General features: G+C 40.6%; 1 protein-coding gene and 1 long non-coding RNA gene across 2 annotated transcripts in view; both read right to left on the bottom strand.

Moving 5' to 3' along the window:
* Nucleotides 1-25,408, bottom strand: part of LOC146798473 (uncharacterized) — a 613,542-nt gene that overhangs the window by 36,840 nt on the left and 551,294 nt on the right. The gene's annotated exons all lie outside the window — the stretch shown is intronic.
* Nucleotides 19,455-24,590, bottom strand: LOC146798475 (uncharacterized). The gene is made up of 3 exons (XR_014968706.1): nucleotides 24,458-24,590; nucleotides 21,612-21,809; nucleotides 19,455-19,707 (listed from the first exon to the last, which is right to left on the bottom strand). It is a non-coding gene; the product is annotated as an uncharacterized LOC146798475 (long non-coding RNA).

Below are 25,408 nucleotides of genomic sequence, written 5' to 3'. Positions count from 1 at the left end.
GCTGGTGAAACTTTGGTGTTATATCAACTAGAAACGGTAACACTGAAGGAGTAGCAGGTTTTTCTGAGGAAGAGTGACAGCAAAAGAGTTCGCTGGTGAAACTTTGGCCTTACATAATCTAGAAAGGGTAATACTGAAGGAGTAGCAGGTTCTTCCGAGCTTGAGTGAAGAGTAAACGGAATACTTTACTCAGTGAAGAGTGAGCAGAAAGTTTTACTCGCAGTGTATGAAGGGTAAACGGAAGACTTTACTCAGTGAAGAGTGAGTGGAATGGCTTACTCACAGTGAAAATAAATCTATCCTTTATTTAGTGGAACAGGCAGAGTAGCGAATGTTTTATGTTGTTACTAACGAAGAATTTAATGAAAAGTATTGAGAAAAGTCATCACATTACCTTGTGAAGGGAGGGTCAGTCGCCGGAGTTAGACTGACGTCACAGTGTGCCGCGCTGGGGTTGGTGGAAATAGCGGGCATGTGTGACAAACGCAGATTGTAAAGGAGGGGTCAGTAGTAAGGAGTGATACTGCAGTCACAAAAAGGCTGTGCTGGGATTGGTTAAACCACGAGTGTGAGCCCGAGTTTAATTGGTTGGGAAAATAGAAGCAACGTTAGGATTGGACAAAGGAAAAAATATATGCGAGACTGGGAAAAGGCTTTTGTAGGGCATTGCCCAGATAGAATATTTATAGGATTTGCAGAATACAATTTTATACATCGATACTTACCCAAAATGTATAGAGAAGAGAGAAAAATGTCATTAATAAAAATAATGAAGAATTTCTTTAAGAAAGACAAGCCCATATTGACTAGAGAGGGGATTCTTATCCCTCCACCAAAAACACCTGCTTCATTTTTGACGATGGTGAGAGGTTATCATACCTGTGTATGGTTGGAGAATTGGATAAATTACACCAAAGGTGATGGAGTGTAAGCTTTCCCAGAATTTGGTACATTCAAAGGGAGAGCTCTTCAGAACTTGAGAATGAGAATTAATGAGTTAGAACCAAGACCTAGTTTAACTCAGTATGAGGCTTTGGAAGAATGGGAGACTGAGTCATATTAGAGAGAGAAGCACGGAAGAGGGAGAATGAAGGGATTTTTTTCCAAGATATATGAATGGATCACGAGAAGATCAAATGAAACAATGGGGAAGAGCTATGGTATCTGAAGCGTTATATTCAGTGTTGACAGCTGAAGAACAGACAGGAAGCAAGTGTAGGGTAAAAAAAGCACATGAATGTGACAGGGTATGGTGAATTAGAGGATGAATATTTAGAAGATATTTTACCTAAAAAACCTCCCCCATATCAGGAAGGACTCAATAGAGTAGTCACCCCAAGTGCCCCAGTATTAGGAGCTCCTTTAGTTCCACAAGTTTTGCATGATAACTTGATAAGTAAAGTACTCCAAGAAAAAGAAATTGAGGCTCTGAACAAAAATAGAGAAGAATTGATACAGAAAATAATTTAAAATAACTTTGCCTGCAGAAGCCTTGACAGTACATGTAACCATAGGTTCCTGTTATACCATTATTCGGAAATAAAGCGAATGTTTAAAATTCTCAAACTGTACCTGTCCCAACGAGCAACCCCACAACAGAAATATTAATAATGGAAGATCAAACTAGTGAATGCAGTTCAGTCATTTCATTAATGGATCTCCCTATAGGAGATTCAGTAATTGGAACTATAAAAAGAAGTTTAACTGATCATGGGAGAGAAAAAGGGGCAGTGGCACCTCCAATCACTAAAAGAACAATAGCGGTTACCTCAAAATATTTGGAAAGGTGGTCACAGGGAATAGAAAGGCGTAGTTCAGTCCAAAAGATTTTAGACATTTATAAATTGAAAGTGGAACTAAAGGAAATGATTGCTGGAAATGTGGGATTAGGGAGATTGAATGATTACAGTGAAGAAAAATTGTTGTTTGTATGTAGGAGTATTATGCGAAATGCAAAGGTGCATCATGAAAAATTGATGGAAATGGCTGCAGAGATTGGAGTAGATATAGGGAAGTCTAAGGTGTTTGAAAAGCCCTATTGAGTGGAATTCACAGACAAAGATTTGGAAAACATGAATGTGTCTGGTAGAAAATTACAAAAATGAGCTAATGAACATTTTGCAGAAGTGGGGAGATATGGCAAGTGGAAAACTAGGTGGACAAAAAAGAAGACGGAAGCAAAGGCTAGGGAGGCGTCAACATCTGCTTTCTAAGTGAAAGACACAGAAAAGGCAGAGAGGTTGTGTCCCATGAGAGAAGTACCTGGTGGTGGATATGTACATGTCCCATGGAGCAGACAGGATATATTGTCATTTATAAATAATTTCCTGAAATTGAAAAAAAAAAACGTGGAGTGGTACAAACAGGGTGAGAGGTTTGTGAAGGTTTTGAAAGTTTTGTTGAAGGACCTGGATGGTTTGTTTGACATTGTGGTACCTGGAGATTTATGGACAGAGTGTAAAATCACAGTTGATTGGCCAAGTGAGGAATATCCAAGAGATGCTAAAACAGAAGCACCCTCAGATGACGTGATGAAAAAATATCACCAAGTAATTACTTTTTAAAAAGGGAAAATTCTCCCAAAAGAGACAGATTGGGTAAAGATAGACAGGACAACTCAAGAATCAAATGAGTCTGTACATGCTTATTATGAAGGCTGTTACAGGTGTTCAAGCAGTACAGTGGTTTTGAGAATATCGGCCAAAAGAAAATGGGACATTTTGTGTATCAGTTTGTGTATAGCTTGAAACCAGAGATTATTCAAATGATTCAGCAGCATTTGCTTTGCTGGCAAAGCAAAAGCATTGACGATATTTTAAAGTATGCCAAATATTGTGGCGACGATATAGAGGCCAGACTTAAAAAGTTAAAAGAGAAGATGATGTGGGCACAAGTGAAATTGGCAGAACAGCAGGGACTAAAATTAAATGTAGAGACTGATAAGGAGTTGAACCGGAGTAATCAGGGAGTGAATAGTGGTAAATTGAGAGGACGAATGAATAGAAAGGATGCGAAAAAGAAGTTTCCATGTCGCGGAAAGCTTGGACATTGGAGAAATGAGAGTAAGAATATTCAGAATAATAATGAGCCAAATCAAAATTTAAACCCACAGACTGGAGGGGTTGTGAATCAGCCACAGCAGGTAGTCAATCCACAGTATCAGGTAACTCAATCTCCTATGCCAAACTTTGTGAACCCTCAAAGACACGGTACGGACGCCGGATTTCCAGAAGGAAGTGGTAAGAAAAATTCTGTGGTTTCACAATATCTTTTGAAAAGAAATGACAGTGACTCAGATGATTGACGGTGCCTGAGCGGGGAGGAAGAGGAGTGCGTACTTGGCGCATCCTTGCCGGTAGATCAGTCAGGTCCATTTATAAATGGGAAAGTGGAAGGTAATGATATCACTTTTCTATTGTATAATGGTGCTACCCGTTCCACTGTGAGAACAGCAGACATCCCAAACCTACCCCTCTCCGGAGATAGTATCCAAATCGTTGGTGTTTCGAACCAACAAATTAAAACCCCAGTTTCAAGGCCAATGGAGGTGCATATTGGTAATTTCAAAGATATGCATCGATTTATTGTGTGTGATTCCAGTCCTGGAAATGTATTAGATAGAGACCTGCTGTGCAAAATGAATTGCACAATCTATTACACACCGGATGGTGTTGCTTTCCAAATCCCTGATGAAGATCTTATCTATAAAGTCATGCTCGCCAAACAAGGTACCGAAACTAATGAATTGTTTTCTCTGATGACTCCAAATGAATAACCAGAAGAGTTGAGAACTACAGTGAACCCAGAAGTGTGGGATTTTACAGGAAAGGAAATTGGATTAATGGCAAACATAGCTCCAGTAAAAGTAACTGTGAAAGAAGGTGCAGTTTACCCAAACACTAGACAATATAAGATAAGTCCAGAAGTAAAGGCAGGAGTTGCTTTAGAAATTAAGCGGATGATTGAACAAGGCATTCTTAAAGAAATAATGAGTAGTCCTTGTAATTCGCCCATAATAGGACTTAAAAAGCCTAGTGGAAAATACAGAGTAGTACAGAATTTGAGAAACATAAATAAAATTGTGGTGTCTTGTTGTCAAGTAGTACCTAATCCTGCAGAGATTTTATATCAGATACCCTGGAATGCAGGCTGGTTTACAGTAATTGATTTATGCCAAGACTTTTTCTCTATTCCTTTGCATCCAGATAGTCAGTATCTGTTTGCATTTAAGTTTGATGGCCATGTCTTGGCATGGTGCCGAGTTCCTCAAGGGTATACTAAGAGTCCCTCAATCTTTAACCAGATTTCTCTGCTACTTTAGACTCTGTAGCGTCAGCTCTACCTTGCTATTTAAAGGCAGGTGCTGCTACTTGTATGAGCTTAGTACAAAGTGAACCTATTGTAATGGGACATACAGTTAAAGTTTTCGTCCCACATTCAGTTGGGATTCTTCTAACCAGAACTCAAACTCAGCACCTTACTCCAAGTCGGATGACTAAGTACGAAAGAGTGATTCTGGGAGCAGAAAACGTGACAGTGGTGAGATGTACAGTATTAATACCTGCAACTCTACTGCCAGATCCTACCTATGAAGATGTGATGGATGAAATAGATCATGATTGCTTAGATGTGAATGAGCTGTGCACAAAGCACAGACCTAACATTAGGGAAGAACCCCTGAAAGACCCAGATCATGAGCTATTTGTAGATGGCTCTTGCTTGAGAATTGAGGGAGGAGGACTTAATGCTGCCTATGCAGTTTGCAAACTTTCTGGTGTAATTGAAGCATCCCATTTACCAGGAGTAAAGTCTGCACAAGTAGCTGAATTGATGGCTTTGATTAAAGCATGCAAATTTGGTAAAAATTGGAGAATAACCATATTACTGACAGTCAATATGGTTTAGGGACTATGCACGACTATGGCCAGATTTGGCTGCAGAGGGGATTTCTGACTTCTTCAGGATCTCCAATAAGAAATGGGAAAATTGTGAAAGAGCTATTGGAAGCAATTCAGTTGCCAAAAGAAGTAGTGGTCATGTGTGCTGCTCACCAGTCAGAAAATGACTATTTGACGGCTAGTAACCGATATGCTGACCAAATTGCTAAATATTGTGCAAAAACTAATATGGCACTGAATCGAAAAATTGAAACAAGTGAAAACAGATGTCAACTTATGTTCTTCTCAGCTCCAGAAATGTGGGAGGAGGTGAGGCAGTTACAGGATGAGGTTGAGGTGAGTGAAAATGAAATCCTGTTAGGAGCAGGTTGCACCAGAAGAGCAGAAGACGAGGTATGGGTATACCCTGATGGTAGGCCAGTTATGCCAGACTGTTTACTTTCCCCAGTTTGTATCATGGTGAAACTCATGTAGGTAGGGATGCCATAATTAGACTTTTCAGACAAAATTGGTATAATCCAAAGTTCAGGGTGGTCACTGAGAGCCTTTGCCAGAAATGCTTAATTTGTCAACAGCAAACCCCAGGCAGAAAAACAGTAGTCAGTTGGGGAAAAATTGGAAAGGCCAAAGGTCCATTTGTGAGGCTACAAATAGAATTAATTGAGTTACCTCCATGTAAAGGACTGAAGTATGTCCTTTTTAGAGTGTGTTTGTTTTCAAGATGGGTGGAGGCATATCCCACTAGGAGAAACAATGGTCTCACAGTTGCCAAATTATTGTTGAGGGAACTGATCCCACGTTTTGGTTTCCCAGTCACTTTGGAATCAGATAGAAGACCGCATTTTAACAATGAGGTAATTTAATTAATCTGTGAAGCATTCAAAATTGATCAGAAACTGCACTGTGCATACCACCCAGAGGCTTCTGGAGTGGTTGAACAAATGAATGGCACAATCAAATCGAGACTGGCTAAAGTGTGTGCATCCACATCATTGTCATGGCCAGATGCATTGCCTCTTGCGTTGATGGGACTCCGAAGTATTCCTGATAGGAAAACCGGACTTAGTCCCCACAAGATCATCATGGGAAGGGCAATGAGACAAGCATTTATTCCTGGAAATAAATTGATGAGTATAAATGATGATTTGGTATTGGACTATTGCAAAGGATTAGCTGACCTAGTGTGTTCTGTCTCTCACCAGGTTGGAGAAGATGCATTTACCAGGCAGACAACACAAGCGCATGATTTAAATCCTGGAGACTGGGTGGTGGTGAAGAAACATGCCAGGAAACCGTGCCTAGCACCGAGGTAGGATGATCCTCGTCATGTCATACTGGTTATTTCCACTGAAGTAAAGTGTGCAAGATTACCCAATTGGATTCATGCTAGTCATACCAAACAGGTACCAGCCCCTTCTGAGTATGAACAACTGACTGAGACAGTTGAAGTAGCTGAAGGTTGTGAAGTCGAAGAATCTAGAGAGTTGGATTCTGAAAAATTAGACTTGGAACAACCGAGCACAAGCCAGGAGGGATGGATACCAGCAATTGATATACCTGAAGAATTATCCAAACAAGAAGCAGAACAAGATTAGACAGACAGGACGATAGTAGGACCAGATAGTTGTAGAAGAACACGCTCAGGAAGAAGAAAAAAAAGCAAAACCAGAATCTGAGTAGGAAAAGACAGGGAAAGAAGAAATTACTTAGGCAGATGAAACTGAAACTATTTTTAATCCTGAGGAGGGACAGTTAGGAGAAGAAGAACACGGTTGGGCAGCAGCCAAGCAAATTGCAATAAGACCTGACCAGGACCAGTCAGAAAAAGAAGAACAAGTTTGGGTGGAAGAAGAAGGACAAGCTAAAAACAGTCCCAAACAGGACCAGCTAGAAGAAGAAGTACACGTTCAGGTGGATGAGATAATAAATAAAAGACCTGAACAGGAACAGATAGAGAGTGAGACAACTGAGACAGAACAAATTGTGCCAAACCCCTATAATAATAAAAGAACATTGAATAAAGATAAAGAGGGTGAGAGTGCAGTACGAATAAAAAGAGCCAGAAAAGGTGACAACTGGCCAGGAGGAGTGAAGAGATTGAGATAGTTCTGAAAAGAATAATTGAAAAACGAGAACAAGTGAATGAGATCTCAAGTCAAACTAGGACAAGACAAAAGAAAGAGAGAAACTTACGAAGAAGTCCGAGATTGAAAACTCTGAACAATAAATATCAAGCCCTTGAATGGACCTACCGTATATTGGAAGAGTTTGAGAATCTGGACATAAGAGAGGAATCTGAAAATCAGAATCCTACATTAGTGAAAGAAAAAGAGTGAGATTTCATTAAATTAAATTCTGAAATTTCTGGGTGCTAAAGTAAGAGGAGAAATGATCCTCTCGGATTAAAATGGCAAGAAACAGAGTTACTGAGCAACCAAAATGAAATTGTGTACAAAGATGTTATAAAGCATTCATATGTAGTATTATAATAGTGATACTATTATGGTTATTTTTAACAGTAGCAGTTCCATTACTTATGACAACAAACAAGAAAAATGACACAGGATCTAATGAGAATACAGCTACATATAAAAGAGATAGGGTAGAATAACAAGCAGCAGATGAGACAGATTTCATCCCACAGTGACAGATAATGACACATCATTAAATGTCTTCACAAAGTTATCAATAGAGTATGTTGACACAATGGAAGTTAGTGATTGTTATGTCTGTATGAAATTACCAGTGTCAGTATCAGAGGGAGTCACATACCATTACATACATTTGACATATGGTATATCATGTAGTGTATTAGCAAGTCTGTTTTATGCAACTGGGAAATAACAGTATTATTATTCAAACTTAGATGTAGTATTTACAGAACTTCCTATTCAAAGGAACATGAATCCTGTATTTAGTGCTCAGAGTGCACAGTTCACCGGTGATTTCTTCCTGACGATGAAGTCTATAGATTTAGTTAAAGCACATACAAACAATTTAACATGTACATTACGTGACGAGGAAAAGGTATTCTTGAATTTAGTTGAAGAAAGAAGGCAGGACTTCCAAAGGAAAGCTGTTGAACATAAAACCCATGTTCCAACATGGGCTGAAAGGAAGGGAATTTCTACCGCTGGCAAGGCTCAAGCTGCGATGTCCCTACACTTTGTAAAGAAAGGGAAGATCTGCATTCACAGATTAAAGACAGATTACGATAACATATTTATCGGTTCCAGTAAATGTGAACATAACTTCCTAATTTTGGGAGGTTGGGGACTAAAAGGGGGAACTGAAGCAGTATTTCTGGAAATTTAATATGTGTGTGGCAATAATGTTTATTTCAAGCTACCCGCACAGTGGTATGGAAACTGCTACCTGGGGATTGTATTTCCGAAAATTTACCACATAAAAAGAATCACTGGAAGCAATGAAAACTCTAATGGACTAACACAAACAAAGAGAACTAGTTTTTCAGAAATTGTAGGTGATATATTTAGTGCAATAATACCTTCAGTGGGAGTCAGACTAAATGCACGTAGAATTTGTTGGTTATCAACAGTAGTTGATCGTATATCGACTGATTCTGCTGGAGGTTTCTTGATGATCAATACAGAAATGGTTGCAATTAGATCAATGGTTTTACAAAATCGTCTTGCAATTGACATCTTATTAGCAAAAGAGGGCGGAGTCTGTGGGATGTTGAAAGTTCAACATTTTTGCACTTACATTCCTGACAAAAGTAATGAAACTAAGGGGTACATAAAGAATATTACAAAATGTCATGAAATTTTGAAACCACTGGAGGTTGACAGTATGTGGGAAAGACTAAAAAAAGTGTAACTTCAATAGGGACTGGGTTTAGTGATATAGGGAAAAGTCTAACAGGTCAAATAATGTTTGCCCCTAGTAGGTGTGACAATAATAACATTAACAATAATGATTTGGTGTAAATGTTGTAGAAGAAGAAGAAAATATAAAATACATGAAAAAGGAAGGAAAAGAAAGAGGAAAGATGATGAAATAGAAATGGAGGAAATGAAAGGCAAACTTTATAAAGACATGAAATATTTTGAGAATAATGAGAAAGAAGGAAAAGTGGAAACGGAATTAGAGTTTAGAGAATACTGAAAGTTGGTATCTGTTTTAGGGTGGGTAGTTTATGATAGCATAAGATGCCATCAGAGAGTGCATTAATGGAGCAGGGACTCATTTATATGAGACTTGCTCGGATTCAATTCACTCGTTTTAACTTATTAACATGAATTATTAATTGTGTTTTGTGATTAATCCTTGCATATTACATTTACATAAATAAGACAGAGAAGCTTGCTTATGTGTTTTCTAACCATTAATATGGATAGCGGACTAAAAGCGCGGCTCTAACAGTGAAAACTTTACTGTGCATGCGTCAATTGCATCTACGTAATATGACGTTTAACAGCTTTGGAGGGAATTTTTCGCGCATGAGCAGAATGCACTAACATGGCGTCTATAAGACCAACATGCATGGCACCTGCTTTGCTATTTAGAAAACGCTTCATTCATTAAGTGCTAATGCAGGGAAAGTACTAATGAGTAAAGGGAAATAGAGTAGAGATAGGTGGTATACAGTGAAATCATTTATTTCTTGAATTAATAGCTTTTCTTTTTTGACCTTTTATTATTTAATATTTTGGACCCTCTTGCCATAACCCGAGTGATTGAGTGAAAGCATTCTGTGCATGTGTGACCTCTACTTCCCCTCGAAGAATGATTCCATGATTGGACCACATCCAAGGCCATCGACCGCTAAACCCTGGGAACCCAGATGTCAGAAGCGCAGTGGCTGAAGTCATATGAACATTATTGATAAAAATGTTTCAAATGTGAATAAACTCGGGTGGGAATAAAGTAAAATGCATATTAACAAGGGGATGGGGTTGTGAACAAAGAAAAGATCTATGCCATCATGGTGTGATGACCAAATGCCCTTTGCCTGTTCAATCAGAAATCGTATCTTTACGAGATTGCAACTTTAGGGGGTGGTACAGGAATCCCAAAAGGTATAATTAAGGTAATTTAGTTTAGTTAGTTGGGGTGTGCGTGATCCTGAGAGAATCCTGAGAGGGAAGATGCTGTTGGAGTTATTGATGATGCTGATGAGATGCTGAAGATGATTCAATTAGAGTGTTTCTGATTCTAAAGCAATTCATTAGAAGAAGATTGCGGAAGAATCTCAAGGAGGAAGAGAGTGTCAGAGAGGGGTATGACTTGTTCGGTGGTCTAGAGAGGTTCACTGTCCTGTCCTGACTCCTGTCCTGATGTCTTTGTCCCTGATCTTTCCCGGGGACCCTTACCAGCCCTTTTGCCAAGGGTTGGTCTTCAAACCATCTGGGGTAACTATACATTTTGTATATTTCCTGATATACTGCAATCTCCATCCTCTCCTTTCTGAGCAACATCAATCTATTGAATTTGTGAGAGTATTTGAATTGATTGAATCTTCCTCCCTAATGATTGAAGGTGTCTGTGGTGTATTTGAATGGTTCACTCACATTTAAACTTTAGATAAAGGTTTTGAAAACTTCCTGAGTCTGTGTTTATTATTATAGATGAATTATTTCATAGAGAGGTTATGTGCATCGTCACCATCAACTAGTTCCAACTAATTTGGTTAATCGACCAAATGGAAAGAACGTATTGATCAGTCATAATGATTAGGAAGAAATACGAATTATTGCAGTACTGATCAATTCATGAAATAAACAAACAACCCCCAGCGGCTAACCAGGTGAATTTGAGTGTATGTGTTATTAATGGGCCCAGGCGAATATATGGTATTGGAGTATCTGTTGTTGGTGCGCCGCTGGATCACTAGGGTTCAAAATCTACTTCTAGGCACTTTACAAAAAAAGGTTCAGTTTCACTGTAAAAATAAAGTGTGTCCACGTTGCGTTTTGAGCCGTTTCCTGTCTCGGGCACTAGGCCTACCCACGCAAGTACGGTACCATTTTTATTGGGAGACTTAGGGTATCACAGAATTGTAGAGCAACTGTTATTACCTATTGACTTTCGATGCATTTCTGCCTTCCAAATGAAAGACAATGTGTAAAAAAAGATGTCATTTTGAAAAATGACATTTAATTCTCATGCTAGTGTGGGTACTCACAATTTTGGAAATGTGCAAATATCTACGGTTTCTAAACTCGATATTTTGTTCCACTTTCAGAAATACATAGGTGTCTTTCACACCGATTTTTCCATGTATATATTTTCCCAAATTAATTGCTATATACCGGGCACATAATAAAAAATCATATCAAGACGCTGCTCAGTTATTGGCTCTGGGCTCATCGGGTTCTGGGTGAACCTACAAGTCCTATATATCCACACAACCAAAAAGGTCCAGCGGATGTAACTATATATTGCTTTCAAACAGCTGACATAATTAGAAGAAGTTACAGGTGAAAACGTCGACACAAATGGCTGTTTTTTTCTACTGATTTTCAATTTTTCCTATATTCAACAGTTAGTTTCTATAAAGAAACCTTGAAGGATCCACACAAATTACCCCTTGCTGAATTTTGAATTTTGTCTACTTTTGTAAAATGTATAGCTTTCCAGGATCAATTATTGCTTTCATACCCATTTCTACCATTAACTGGAAAGAGGTTGAAAGCACAAAAAATAGCAAAAATAGGCTATGTCCCAGAAAAATGCCAAAAATGCGGAAACATTTTTGGTTTTCTGACAAACGTCTGCTTGTCCCTGAAAGCTGGGAAGATGGTGATTTCAGCACCACAACTCTTTTTTTGATACCACTTGCATGGAAAAACCAGACGCTTTCATCTGTAGCCCTTTTTCCCATTTTTCCCCCCCCAAAAACAAAATGTTGCTGTATTTTGGCTAATTTCTGGGTCCCCTCCAGGGGAATCCACAAACCCTACATACCTTTAGAATTCCCATGATGTTAGAAAAAAAGGATGAAAAATTGGCATGGATACCTTATGTGGTCAAAACGTTACAAGGTCCTACGTGTGAACTACCCCAAATGGCCAAAAAAAGGCTTAGCTTGGGGGGGGGGGAGCCTAGCAGCGAAGGGGTTAATGTAAGATTGTTTTTTAATTTTTATACAGGTTATTTTATTTTATTTTTCCCATTTCATCCGGCAACAACCCAGTGTCTGCTATTATTCCATTGTCACCTGCACCTCCCTGAGTGCCATAGGCCAACTTGATAAGGCAAACAGTTACATCTGTATGTTGTTGTTGTTGCTCCTTCTTACCCTTCCTGAGTGTACACCATGAAAGGTTATGTTGGTTTGGTTTTATGAATGGATACACTGTATTGTTAACTATTTATAATAACTTAAGTAGCCACACTAAATTATACAGTTTGCTTTTACTACTAATTGAACTGCAACAGAGCCAGGTTTCACTGATGTTCTTCTTGCTTGTTTACTTTTAGGTGCACAAGAGAAGAGACATCACCCTTAGTACTGTCAGAGAGAAGGCCTGTGCACAGCGTGACGCATGACTGACTACACTCTTCAGCTTTTGAAGCTAAGTGCCTCAGCCAACTGACAACTTCAAGATGCCCCCAAAGAAATGTGTTGCTAAGAGAGTGGCCAGTGGGGAGGAGAAGAAGCAGATTTCCGCCACTGGCGTGCTGACCAGCATCTTTTTTGTCAAACTTGTGCCTGCCGCACTGGCATCTGGGGAGCAAGATGAGAGCAGCACTCCTGCTTCAATAGCACCACCCTAACCTAAGCCCAGGAAAATGTCTGTCAGTGAGGAAGCCACTGAAATCATGTTGACGCGACGAGTAGTGACATTGAATTGGATATGCTCCTTTCACAAAGCAGTACAAATTGTTTCAGGAAACAGAGCAAAGCGGACAGCAGCCGCAGCCAGCAGTAGTACATTTGCCTGATTCTGGAGCAGGACAGGAGGTTGCACTTCCTTCCGAGCAAGAACCTCCTATTTTAGAATCATTAGCTACCAGATCCCCAGCAGGGAAGAGGAAGGGAACTACTCCACCACCCTCTCCAAGCACCACTTCTGATTATGATGATACGGACATGGAGTGGACACTGGCAGAGTCCAGGAGACAACAGGAGAGGCAAGGGAAAAGAAAAGTTCCTGAAAGACTCATACTTATGGAAGGGGATGATGAGGTGGATGACGATGTAGATGCAGTCATTGTGGAAGGTAACACTGGGGAGTCTTATATTGATGTTCCATCTGCTCCAAGGGATGTTGCACAGGTAGCACCGCCGCCAACTTCCATATTTGCAAAGCCCCAGCTAAAACCTTCACCAACCCCTACCTCAGGAGAAGCAGAAAGGCAATCAATGACATGCCCACCTACCTCCAGTTCTTCTTCAGGCATTGGCAGTGGCCTAGTAAAAAAGTACTCCTCTCCAGTTTGGGACTTTTTTATGGTTAGCAAAGAGGGGGAGAACATTGCAGTATGCAGCATTTGCAATACAAATGTTCATCGAGGTAGGCGGGTACACATTATGGTCATGGAGGTCAAACGAACCATATGAAAAAACACTACTAAATCAAGTGGGATTAGCTCTTAAAATAAGTGCTGAACATGGTGGTGAGGAGAGCCGGGGAACATCAGCTGCAAGTCCAATCATGGTGGAATCTGATGATGAGGAAGAAGAGAGTGACATCTTCACAAAAGCTGCCCTGTCCCCAGCAATGCAGCAGCAGAATCACCCACCTTAGTAGCTTCACAATGGCACAAGAGTCTGAGTAAGATGAAGACACCACAGCATACATTGACTTCCCCACCCGGACGCACATTGAATCTGCCACCACCATCTACTTCTCAGGCCCTATCATCGACTCTATTCAACATCTATGTCACTCCACTGGCTAGTATCGTCAGATAATTTGGTTTTACTTTGGTCTCATATGCTGATGACTCTCAGCTTATTGTATCTATATCTAAACATCCTGAGGCGACTGTCATCAGCTTCCATATCTGTCTGTCAAAAATCATGAGCTTGATGAGCCAAAATTTCCTTAAAATTAACACTGAGAAAACTGAGGTAATGGAGTTTGGCCGGGGCCTTACCCTGTGGAATCAATCGTGGTGGCCCTCAGAGGCGGGTGAATGTCCATGTCCGACCCTTAAGGCTAGGAATTTAGGAGTGGTGTTTGATACCCAAATACAATTTGCTGGCCAGATAAACCACCTAACGTCCTCATGCTTCTTCTTATTAAAGACCTTGTATAAGATTTTTCCCTTTATTCCTCATGAACTCAGAAAAACTGTGTTGATAGCTCTAGTTTTTTCTAAAATAGATTACTGCAACACACTCTATTTGGGAATCGATAAGGCCCAATTGACTAAACTGCAGTCACTACAAAACGCAGTGGCTCGATTACTAATAAATATCCCTAAAAGTCATCCTACCGCCGCTGGTACAAGAGCATTGCATTGGCTTCCTATTCAGCAGCGAGTGGAGTTTAAGGCCCTCTGTTTGGCCCATAAGGCACTCTACGGAGGTGGAGCTGGGGACATACAAAAACTGTTTGCCTGGTACTCCCCCCCCCCCGAGAAATCTAAGAACCACTAATGCAGGTCTTGTACAAATCTTTAAAATCTGTAGAGCTAGATGGGGAGGTAGGAGTCTATACCATTGTGCAGCTTGCTTGTGGAACAAGATGCCAATTACTATGAGGTTGCAGCCAAACAGACAGCTTTTTAGGAAATCGCTAAAAACCTGTCTGTTTCCTCACAAATAAGTAGTAAGACTAATAGAGCAGCCTCCTTCTCACACTCCTCAGCGCCAAGACGCCATGGAAATTGAGCGCTTTATAAACCTATTTCATCTTTATCTTTATCTAAAAGACGCCAGTGTTAGTGAACCAAGAAAAATAGAAAATCCAGGCTACTACTCCAGGCATGTTTAGGCAGGAGGGGCCCTACGAGCGAAACCACTTAACTGCACATTTGCACAATCTACAACTGGCAAAAGTGCTAGCGCTGGACCTCCACTCTTTTTCTTTTGTTGAAGGATTGGGATTCTTAGAATTTGTGCCAGTCATCTGCCCAAAATGGAAGGTACCAAGTTGGACCTTTTTTTGCCAGAGTTGCTGTTCCAGCGCTGCATCATGATGTGCTGCAATTGGTTGAGCAAGATTTGCAGCAAAGTGTTGTTCACACCATCCACCTGATGACAGACATGTGGACCAGTTGTCAGGCAACTGATTACATGTGCATCATTGCACACTGGATCTCTTTTGTAGGGGTTAAGCAAAAGATATCTTCAGGTCTTTGCCAGGAAGTAAGTTTTAAGAGCGTTCGGCAGCATGCAACAGTGGCCATGTTTGCAATGAAGAAATCGAATACAGTTGTAAACATCCTGAAGGAATTTATCAGCAAGGTTTATAAATGGCTGCGACACCGATGTCTCAGATTAGGATTTGTTGCCACGGACAATGGCAGTAACATAGTCAAGCTCATTTCAGTCGGAGGCAATTTCAGGGTCCTGTATGTCACTGATTGCATCAACCTGGTAGTGCAAGACTTTCTCTAAAAAGAAGACATAGTCAGTAACATGGTGACCACCAGCAGAAGAATCTCCACTCATTTCAGTCATTATTTTAAAGCCCGGAAGCAATTGCGGATTATTCAGCGTACAACAGAGCACAACTTAAAGCCCTGGAACTTGAATTATTTCATGTTGAAATGTCTGTTCAAGCAGTACAAACAGATCAATGATTATATTACTCTAAGAGGAGGGGATGCAGTTGGGAAAACTCTGACCATGGATGTGGAAAATGGGGCCTAGTCAAATGTCTGACAATTATGCTACGCCATTTTGAGGTTTTCACAAGGGAAGTTAGCAAGGAGGACATTTTGATGGGCCAAGCTATCCAGTTGTCGCATCTCCTACAGGACCAGGTAAAGAAGGTGCCTGAAAGATTGCCCCCGCAGGTGTGAATGAAAACACAGCAGCGTATACCTTGGTTCGGAGCTTTGTCCTTTGCTTTGGTTGTAATTCAAGGCTGCAACATGACATCACCCAGTCCATAGAGTATACATCTGTGCCACACTACTTGATTCAAGGAACGATAAAATTCTGCCCACTTTAATTCCTTTTTCTGAAGGGGATGTTTTAAAATACAAGAGGTGGATTGTAGAGCAATCCAGAGACTTGGAAGAAGAATGGCTGGAACTTCGAGTCCCACCCTGCAGTTCTAGGGTGCCGCCTTCAACTTCCAGAGAGGGCAGTTGTGTTCCGCAGCAGTCAACATCACCATCAACCAGAACACCGGCAACAACAGCAATAGAAGGACTGGAACCAACCTTTGCATTGTACTGTTTCAATTGGCAGCGCTCAAGTCCAGTGCAGATGCAATGGCAAAACAGGTTGAGCAAGTGGCAGCACCAGTGACCATCCACAGGATGTTCCAGGAGCATCTGGATGATCCAAAAGAAGTCTATGTGGATCAAAATCCATTGATGTATTGGTATTGGAAGATGCACCAATGGTCAGAGTTTAGAAGGCTGGCAATAATGTATCTGGCTTTTCCTGTAGCCAGAGTGTCTGCTGAGCATGTGTTCAGTGCAGCTAGTGCAGTTGTTACAGCGAGAAGGACCAGTCTCTCACATCAAAACATGGAAAGATTGACTATGATCAAAATGAACAAACATTTTATACTACACAATTACACCATTCCTGAAACAGCACAGGCGGAGGAGGAGGATGATTGGTCAGAGATTAAATCAAGCGTGTTAGCTGCTCAACTTCTGGGTGAACCACCTAAGTTTGAGGATGAACTCTATTACCGGACTAAGTATGCCAGTTCCCCCATAGAACCTTTAATAATTTTTTCGTTGAACTTCTATCTTTGCAAAGAAAAAAGCAGCCACTGGAACATTATTATTTTTGAGTCAGATTTATGCTGCCCACCATTTTCTGCCACATTTATTGCCAGATTGCAGTTGGCTTACCCCTTGCATGCCTATTGCCTATCCCTTGTTGTATCACTTAGCACTAGCAGGCCTTCCCCCAAAGATCGTTGATTTATAAGAATGCTTGCCAATACCAAATTCCAATTTGTTGCCTGCATCAATGATGAATACCTAATATCTAAACTGCACATGCTTAGATGGGAAGAGGTAAAACTATAACTATTGCATTGTTGAGTGAGTGATGATTGCTGATTCATGTGGTGGCAGGCAGTGAGGGAGGGTGTTGAACTGTAATGTAGGAACTTGCCTGAGATGATCAATTTGCAATGTTTGGGGCCTGAGTGATGGGTGATCATTTTTTTCCTGGAGGTGATTGGCCTTTACAAACGTACTTAGTCAAAATTAATTAACCTGTGTGGTACACTCTTATGATTCTTCTGTTTTTTTCATCTAGGATGGCTGCCCAAAACAATCGTTTGATTTACAAGACTGCCAAATTCTATTCTGTTGCTTGTATCAAAGGGGAGTTAGTGTACCTACCACGGTGCTTGGATTGGAACAGGCAACCATTGCACCAATGAGTGATCTAATTATCGAGTGACTTAGTACCGCCTTGTCTTCATTTGGAACCTCCCATGATGACTGGCCCTTTTACTTGTGTTTTTACATGGTATGTCTTATTTAGTCTGTACCCTTAATGAGTTTATCCTACTGCAGGCACGATATGCTTTCCTGCACCATGCACGCTTTCACGTTCCAAGCAGCCCGGAACAATGATAGCCGCTTCTTTGAAAGTAAATAAGTCTCTCATTTTCAAGAATTTGAGCTATTTGCATTTTAAATGATAATGCCTTTTATTTATGTGTTAATTATCAAATTAGATAAATAAAAGGCATTGTCTTTTGCAATGTCAATAGCTTAGACTCCCGCAAATGTAAGACCTCTTGCAATGCAAATGCTTGTTTTGCTCTTCCTCTAAGTCTATTTGATACACTCCTCATGAAGCTTACTTAGCTTCTGTCCTTCTCCTTAAATCGAAAATACAGTTTCTATTTTACAATCCGCAGGCCTTCTAGTCTCTTGCATGAATTAAAGGCAAAAGCTGAGCTCAACACTCCTTCTTACCTTCTGGACTATTCCTGAGAGGTACCCAAGAGTGGACATTCCATGGGAGAAGGCAGATGCACTACCTAATGTTGCAATACAATATCATTTTTCTCTTAACAATCCCATTTGAACAACTGGGTGGGTGAGTTTACTCTGCAACCTCGTAAACAGAACATTTAGCTATCTGATAACTTGGGTCTCGAAGGCAGAAGGACTGTTTGTAATGCATTTATCTTTACTCAGTTATACTCATTCCTTTGCTTCCTTCAACAACAGATTTATGGTGAATAATGTGCTGCTTTTTGACCAGATGAATGTCGTCCTTGTGTAGTGTCTGTCTTTATCAAACCTTTTCCCAAATCCCCTTTCCCATCCATGCATCAAACCCCTTACCCTCTTTCTCCGGGCTGTCTGATTTATTGAGGTGTGACTTAATTTATACTATCAATGGATCACACTCTTGGTGAGACGGATGTGGTGAAAGCAACACCAACTTACTGCAGGATCTTCTAAGCAATAGCCCACACTGGCCCCATTTACCCAACCACACATGACAAATTATCAGTATTTTAGATAAAGAATGAAGAACATCAGTCGTCAGCATCATCATTCAGGCCTTGTATTGCATAACAGTACACGCCTAACCTAAGCTTGTCCACTCTAGACTTTGAGTCAATTTTTTATAACTTGCGGATTTCGTGAATATTACTAGCTCCCTATTAGCCAAAAATGACTAGTATTGTTATTTTTTGTATTTTAGCACTAGCAAGAATTCTTGTTGTTTCACCATACACTACTCTGGTGTCAATTATTTGTAAAGCTTTGATATAATATAACCCACTAACTCAGTCTTTTTTTATTTCCATTTAGTAGCCTATGATGGATAATCAATCATTCCTACAGTTGGAGCTCGCCTGGGTGGAACTGGTAGTGGGAACTCACTTGTGAAGTTGTGATGCCTTCCTTGTTATTGCTTCGTGTATATTCAGGTAAGACAACTAGTGAAGTGAACTAGTTAACTTCATAAGTAAGTAACTAACTGCTACTATTGTTTATCTAGATTGAACGTTTAGACAATATAGGTCATGTCAGCATTCCCCCTCATGGTCAAGATAGTTAGAGAAGTATAACTCTATAACTAAGCGCTACACTCGCTCTTACAAGCACATATATAGGCTGCGTAAAAGCTGAAGGCAGTTGCAAAGTAAAAGTAAAACAAACTACTTCAGGCATAAATTTGGATGAAATTAAATACTTTCCAACTTTATTTTTTACAAAGAAACCCACCCTCTTCACCCTCACAACATGCCCATGCATCTCCCCAAACAAACAAACCCATGCCCCAAAGTCCCAAATTCAAAATTTCCAAAGTAAGTTAAACCTGGTCCCAACTCCCTTCCCACTCTCTTCACCCAGCCCTAACAACAACAAGTCCCTCCCACCAAAACAAAAAAATAAAAGGGGGCTAAAAGTGGACATTTCTGATGTAAGTCCAGAGCTGGTCCAGGCTCAGCTCCATTGTGGTGAGCAGGTTCTCGATTCAGTCCAGTGGCTGCAGGATGCTGCACAGCAACAGCATGGTGTTTTTAGTGTGGAAGGGTGTGGCAGCAGTTGAAAGAAGCTGGCATTGCACCAGTCAAGGCATGGCTGGGAGGCTGGAAGCTGAGGGGGACCAGCTGCACCACCTGCCCGAACTCTTGCTGTATACGCTTCAGCCTCTGCCGCCGCATATGGGCCGCTATCTCCTGCCTGTTGGGTGCTACGGGTGGGTCATCAGGAGTAACTATATTGAGAAAATTGAAAAAAAAAGAAAAAAGACAAATTGTAAATAATGCCGTGCGCAAACAATTGTTTTCAATTACTGGGTGACACAGTAGAAGTACATTGCTGGTCCACTAGGGCCATTAGGATGTTTATGTTTTAGATTAGGAGAGTCACAAGGCCAATTTTATGCTTTACCCACACATGCTCTGAATAAAAAGCACCGACTATGTGGCATGAGGTAGAATAAGACCGGATACAAAAATTGTGATTAGATTATTTTTTTCTTCTAAAGGCTTTTCAAGTAACTATAAACAGACACTTTGAGTTGAGAAATAAATTACCTCTCATCAATGAGTACAGCCTTATCCACTATGGAATTCAAGTTGTGTGTTGTGCTAAAATCATGAAGCTATGTTCATTGCTAGCCAACGCGTTGGGTATTTTGCTACTGTCTGTAGCAGGGGCAGCTGTAGATGGCAATTATCTATTTTTGATTCGAATGGCCCTGCTCTTCTCCAAATGCTTTTCTCTTTCTACCTTGACTTCAAAGAGGCAGATGAATAATACATTAGATACTAAGTAACACACCTCATGTATGAAATGCGGATATTAATATTGTTCTGGGAAAAATGCTGGACTGCTCTACTGGGAAAGGAAGGAATGATCTATATAGATTGTATTTGGCACATTCGTCTCTGTGTATCCCATCCGCCAAACTTGACATCGAATCATGCACTTACTCCCCTTTCATTCAGTGGCCTTACCTACCACCACATATTATTATTTCCAACAAATTAATTCGCTGGGCAGTAAGCAAGGAAAGGAAACTTGACTTGCTCTACTGCAGGGTAGGGTAAAGGGATTAGACAGGTAGGGTAGAACTTGTTTGATATAGAACAGAGGGGCCACTACACTGATGATGGAGTTGTCATTGTTGGCTAATTCTGTTACTGTACAAGTCAAAAGGGAAAACTCTAAACAGGTGTAAAAGAAATCTGTTATGGGAAACCATTACATATATTCTAGAATCACTTCTCTTCGCATGGATTTAAAATGGAATGAGACACATGACAAGAATGGAACTTCCAATTTGGTAGGCCAGGACGGAACTAAACTTAGGGTAAAATTAAGGAGTGAAGTACTAAGAAGTGGTGACTGAGTGGGCGAAGGGGAACAACACACCTTTTGTGTGTGGTTTGCAGCAATGCATTGAAAACATTGTTTATGCCTCATTAACTGAAGCAGATGCACATGGCACAGCCAACACTGCAGTCGTGAATTGACCCATACTGCACTTCGGTCATAGGTGGCAAAAATGCCATGGGTGGGGAGGGGGGGTGAGGAATGATGGGTGGGATACATCTGGCACACTTAACAAATATAGGGAGTCAAGGGAGTAAAACCACTTTGAACCATACCTTTGATAACCCTACATATACAAAGTAAGCAAAGTAGGTGAGCAGTATGTTCCTCACGAGAAGAGCTGTTTTGCTTATTCATCCAAACAACCCAAATATTCATTCATCCTTTCATTCTAATTCACTCATAGATACCACAAATATGCTTTACTTTCTCTCATCCAGTCTTTCATCAAAATTTCTAATCCATTAAATTGTATCACTGTGAAAAAAATAACTACATACACAAAGTCACAGAGAGAGCACACTACTCACTGATATCACTGATTCACTATAGTAACAGGAGAACAGTTTGCAATCGGTCCTTAATTATTCAGCCAAAGCGAGTGCTAGTGATGAATACAATTAGGTAGTGCTGAGCACCTGCCTAGAAGACACTGGAAACTGGATCACACAATAATATTCCAATGTAAACTAAACATAACTTACCTCTGAGTGTGAGCAGCATGCTATTCAGAAAGAAATGTTAGCATTGAACATAAAAGAGCAAATAATTAATACTAACCAAGCCCTGGAATCTCGACGCCTAGCAGGTCATGTTTCCGGTCCAGGATGTCCGCCCAGCAGTGCTTCAGCTGCTGCACAGTGCGCCAAACCTGGCTAGTGCACTGCACGCACTGGCGCACCCTCCCCAAGCACAGCCAATGCTCCCACAGGGGGTATCCGCTACTGGGCCTGCTGCCAGCTTGAAGGGGAGGTGGCGCTGGACAAAAAAAAACATTGCTGTCACCTCCTCCTCACCAAAGATTACTCAGGGCTGCACACTCTGTCATGGCGCAGGGTGGGTTAGAAATTAGAATAAAAAAAACAAGGGTAAGGAAAGAAGAAAGAAATAAGGAATTAAGGGGAATAAACAAAAAGTCACTAAACACACACTGATATAAAAAATAAAATGTGGGATGGATTAGTTTAAAAAGTGGAACATTTGGCAGATTTAGGAGAAATTAAGAATAGGCCCAGCAACATATCAGAGAGCAGAAAAACAAGACGGTCGTGCCCATGCAGATTGCTTGGTGCGATCACATGTGTTTTGGAATGTGAGAACGCAAACAAGAACCACATGGTGCCATTCCCATACGATTTGGATACGAGAACGCACTCTGCATTCCCATTGCAATGTGAACAGATATGCCGGCGAACTATGCCCACCAGCAGAGCTCTGCGGAACGTGGCAGAGTTTTTTTGCGACTTTGAGGAGTTAGGGGTAGTGCAATTTCGCAAAACTCCACCCACCCCAATGTACATGTGATTTGGAGGTTGTGCATTTCTCTCCTGGTGTATGTTTGGTCGTGTGCATAACTGTAGTGTCTGTCTAACTCAACATTCTTACAGGAAAGCTGTTAGAGGCTATGCACCTGGCTCTGCATAAGATGCCTGGTTGCCCTCAGAGCACCATAGATACATTCAGCTGCTAGAGACAGCATGGCAGGTCATGCACATGCCCCACTGACCCCACAGTCCAGTTGGTTAGATTTAATTTGCAGCCCTTTCAAAACCGAGAGAGCCAGAGCCTATGCTAGTCCAGGATGCACGGTACCACAGCTTGATAAACCCCCCATTTTTAGAGTACTTTAACAAGGCATATTCCCGCACTTTAGGGTACCATAGACCTCTGTCAGAGTTCCACATTTGGAAGTATCAAAGTCAAGGGGAACTCGAACCTTTGGGCAACATTGTGTCTTTTTTTAGAGCTCGAGTGTTAGAAAGCCAGCACTGTCCGAGCCTAAGAGATTCACATTCACAGGCCTCTGAGTCGGGATCCCGTGCCAAACTGCACATATAGAGAGACTAATACACAAAAAAGGTGATAGATCAATACCCAAAAATTATCAACCCATTTCGCTGATAAATAGCACCGCAAAATTAATCAGACGTGTCCTACTAAATAGATTTGAGGATTGGGCCAATCAGAGGAATATCCTCATTCTGGTGCAATATGGCTTCAAGAAACACAAAGGCACTGTGGATCAACGTTTAAATTTACATTTGATTGTCTCCAAATATACGGCAGCTAAAATGGGAAAGCTCTACATGGCGTTTATAGATTTGACAGCAGCCTTCGACTGCGTTTCCCACCCCCAATTATGGTTTATTATGGAAAAAATGGGCATTAAAAAGCCCTTATTTCCATTATAAGACAACTGTATGCACAAGCTACAGCCTGTATACGCTATGGAAATAAGGGAGAATGTACAAAGTGCCTTAGGACAGAAAGTCACTTCAGTCCACGGAAGACACTTTCTTGAAAAAATTTGTAGCCCTTCCTAGAAGCTGGTCTTCTTTTAATTGCCACCTTGAGCTAGAAGAATCATATATAATTAACCAGGTCCGCCTAGCCACAATCCTGCTATGGCACTCAATCGGGCGAAGGGAATCATTACACTTAACTCAAAATATCACTAAGCATTGTCTTTCACTTGATAAAGCTCATAAGATGCCATGGATCTCATATGTTCAACGTAGTCTCACTATTTTAGGTCGACAACATCTTTTTGAGACCCCACCTACTTGTGAGTTAATATCTAAAATATGTATTAAAACAAAATTTTCATGCGAAATGGAAAGAGTAAGATATGCATAAAATAACTAAAAAAGAATGGTTTTAACTTATTTGAACATACCTGTTATCTCTGAGGGAACAGTTTCTTATCTGTCATTTGCAACAAACCGTCAGCATCCATTTGTACTGTTAAGGTTTAGATTAAATCTTATCCCCTGCATGTTAGGCTATCCTTCTGGTATCTACTCGCAACAAGCTTTGACTTTTTGTCAATGTGTTGGAGTTTTGACTCAAACTGATTTGCACTTCCTGCTTTTCTGTAAACACTATGCACTTTATCAGAAATGTTTTATAGCTCCAATCATGCGCAAATATAAATTTAGGCAATGTCGAGTAGCGTTATATTTTTTGCAAATGTTACAGGATCATTTTATCTGTTATTCAGTAGCATCTTTTTTATTGTTAGCGATAAAAGCAAGAAGGCTTATGAAGTAATTTGGAACCAGCTATCTTTTAAATATGTGTTTTTATCTGATTCATTTTAAATGCTTCTTGTCTATGATTTTTTATTGTAAATTGTGCTCTGTGTTTTTATGATTTATGTGCTTTTTATATTGAATAAAGTATTTTTGATGATGAGGGACTAAGGGTGGCTGAGCAGTACTTCGCCCAAGTGTTGAACTCTGCAGAATTAAGCAACATTTTTCAGTGACTCCGGGGAATTCCGTGGGTTAAAACTCTGCGTGCTTCGCCCACACCTAATTGAGATATGTCGCGCTTTTGTCATCAATTCAGAATGTTACCACTCTAGTTGGTCATTGAAACACTGTGGAAAAGCTGCAGTTGATCACCTGGGTGTTTACTGGCAGGCTGATGCTCATGTTGAAAGTACATTTCAGTCTGCATGTCATCTTCAATAGGTTCACTGGGAAAATCATGAGAGAAAACGGTTTTTCGCAATCATGGCTCCTCAAATCCCAGCAGAGGATCAGCATTCTACACAGGATAAAATCACCTTAGAATACATCTACATTTCAAAAAATTGTATTGTGACACAAACAAATGATTACAATCTTAATCACACTTTATATGTGCTCCTTTTGTCACCCTCAAAACCAGCCGTTCACTCCAATGCATTTCAATGGGGGCCATCTCCTAAATTTCTGTAATGGCTGTCACAGCATGCTGTGTTGTGGCTAACCAATCAAAGGGGGGGTCCCTTCGGGGCTGCTCACATGCCCTCTTTAAGTTCAGGGTGTGCTCACCCTGAGCCCTTGTGTTTTAATTTGTTTTCAGGACACCGGGACAATGCCCCTTAGTCCTGTAATGGCTGCCACAACATATTGTTCTGGTTGTGACCAACCAATTAGGATGGACTAGTCCTCTTAAAAATGGCCAATCAGAGCACATCTGGATAGTAACTGTCCATATACCTATACGTTTCGAAGCTTTATTTCTTAAGGTAAAAAAACCTACTGAACTGATTTACACCAACTCACAAAAAGCACACATCTTGCTTTCTGTCAAATTTGGTGTCATTCCATTCAGCTGTTTTGGCTGTGTCAGCGCTGTTTAAAATTCCCTTTAGAAATTGCAAGGGGATATCGCATTTTGGGATTTACTCCACCCCTTTTTTTCTCAGCTCTCACTTGATGGATCACTCTGAAATTTTGTGAATATTCGCCAAATGGCACCAACGTTATTAGCAAAAGAAAACAATCCATTTTCTATGGTAACTGGTTGAAACTATAACCACACAGTGGGAAAGGCCACTGTGTATTGCAAGCACAAAAATGGCATGC

The sequence above is a fragment of the Triturus cristatus genome, chromosome 9 (genome assembly GCF_964204655.1).
Source record: "Triturus cristatus chromosome 9, aTriCri1.1, whole genome shotgun sequence".
Classification (NCBI taxonomy): Eukaryota; Metazoa; Chordata; class Amphibia; order Caudata; family Salamandridae; genus Triturus; species Triturus cristatus.
The sequence above is the reverse complement of the archived record's forward strand: the minus strand, read 5'-3'. Positions and strand labels throughout refer to the sequence as shown.